The sequence below is a fragment of the Lotus japonicus genome, chromosome 5 (genome assembly GCF_012489685.1).
Source record: "Lotus japonicus ecotype B-129 chromosome 5, LjGifu_v1.2".
Lineage (NCBI taxonomy): Eukaryota > Viridiplantae > Streptophyta > Magnoliopsida > Fabales > Fabaceae > Lotus > Lotus japonicus.
Window position 1 is genome coordinate 26,295,543 of NC_080045.1, and position 2,413 is coordinate 26,297,955.

Here is a 2,413-nt window from a genome sequence, read left to right on the forward strand (position 1 = left end):
TGTTTTATTCTTGAGACTTATAGGATTTCTTGAGATTCTGAGTTTGTGGTTGAACATTGCCCTTAGTTGTCCCATTTGAGCTTAATTGGAGAATCTTGTTGTAGCCAAGTTTGGGATGGATGTTTTGGTTGGAATATTGGGGAGTGTTGGTCCTTGTTTCATTTGAGTGGAGCCGAAAATTGAGAAATAGTCTCTTGCCCTAAAAAGAAAAAAATCAGTAAAAAAAAAAAGAAAGAAAAAGAACTCCTAACCAAAAAGGTGGGTGCAAGAGACTTGTAAAAAGAAAAGTGTGTTGTAAGCTCCGAGGTTATTAGGAGAGGACCACACTCAATGTGCTTGAAAGCCTAGTCTTCCCTTAGGGACCAACCACCATCATGTTTTACCTAGCCAATGTTTCAACCCTTTTTGAAGTCTCTTTGAATATTTGCATGCTTAATCTTTGCTGCTACGGAGTGAATGACATTCAGGACCTATGAACTTGTTTGTGTGCTCAGTGCACTAAATGAACATTTCATCTTAGGATTTTTAGTTCTATATGCTTCCCATGAACGGACTCTACACTCTTCTCTTTTCAAAAGATGCATGAAGTAGGTTGTTGGGTCTTTCTCTTGGAACTAGCTGTGATTACTTTGTCCCCCTGTTTTTGTGAAGTATTCCTTGTTGAGAGCACTTGTGTGGGAGCATTTCTTGCCCTTGAGGGCAAGCGAGTGTTATTTACGCTCGAGGACGAGCTGCCGTTGAGTATAGTGGTGTGATGACCCTATTTTAGTAGTGTTTTTAGGGTCATTTCTTTGTTTGTTTTGAGTCTTTTTGATGAGTCTCATGTAGTGTTTCATGCATTCTCATGCATTTTTATTCTTTTCTTTAGTCTTTATTTTGTTTTGGTAATTTAGTAGTTTTAGAGGTAGTTTTCTTGCATTTTAAGTAAAGTTTAGGACTTGCATGGTTTTGTTGTGTTTTATGAAGGACCTCTTGTGCTAATGAGCTCTTGGAGCTTCTAGAATCTTCCTTGACTTGTTGGTTTGGTTTGGAGAGCAGAAACTGAAGGTGAAAGAAGGCCAAGAAGCATGGAATTGATGAAGAACTTAAAGAGAATTGAAAAGAGGAGTTTCAAAAGCCAAAAAGTCCTTTTTAGGCGAGCTTAAGCGCCTAGGCGCTGGGAGTGGGCGCCTAGGCGCCAATTGGGTCCAGAGGCATGTTTTTCAACATGCAATTGGCGCTCAGGCGCTCTGAATTGGCGCCTGAGCGCCCAGTTTCGTTTATTTTGCTTATAAATAAGGCTTAGGCCAATTTCTTTGATACATTTGGACATTTTACTCATTTTTGATCAAGTTTGAGAGCTGAGGAGAACTTTGGGGCCAAGGGAGGCTTCCAACTTGTATTTTTCTCAGGTTTTCTTTACACTTTCTTCATGAATTCACTATCCATGAGTGGCTAGTTTACTTTTTTGCTTTGGGTTAAGAGATTCTATGAAATTTTAGTTTGTTAAATCCTATCTCTATGCATGAGTCTTGATTCAATCTTGTATTTCAATTCCTTATTGCATGCCTAGCTTTGGTGCACCTTTGCTATAGGCTAGATTATAGTCAAATGGAAATTTGTTATGATTTAGGGACATGAATTGGAATAGATCCTTCTATACTTGCTTCTAGGCATAGAGTGAGGGTAGGGTTTTGCTGGCCTGAATAAACATGCTTATTTACCTCTTATGAATGTTTAAATACACAAGGAATTGGGCTTAACTTTCAATTTGAGAGAATTACTTTTGTGAGGAATCAACTAGTAAGTACATAGGCTACATCAACAAGAGTTAAATCAAGGATTCACATGCATAGGATAGGTGGACTAAAATGGATTAGATGATCAAAAACCCAAGGCAATTTTCCATCATTGTTATTTACATTATTTTCAGCATTGCTCTTTTGCAAATCTTTCGTCACAATCAACCAAAACCAATCTTTGAAACCCGGAGGTATTCGTACACTTGCGAATTGACCAACAGTAATGTTGTAGCTGACGCTCTCAGTCGGAAGGCTATACATGTGTCCTCAATGATGGTCAAGGAGTTAGAACTGTTGGAGGCTTTCCGAGACCTGAGCTTGGACGTTAAGCTCGCACCAGGAAGATTGAGTTTTGGAATGGTGACGGTGTCAAGTGGACTCTTGGAAGAGATAAAGTTTAGACAAGAGACTGATGAAGGGATAGCTGAGTGGCGAAACCTTGTGACTCAAGGAAAAGTACCAGAATTTTCTATTGGAAACGACAACATTTTACGTTGCAAGGGACGAATTTGTGTGCCTAATGATGCAGAAATGAGGAAACTGATCTTGGATGAAGGGCACAAGAGTAGATTGAGTATCCATCCCGGAATGAACAAGATGTATCAGGATTTGAAACTTCACTTCTGGTGGCC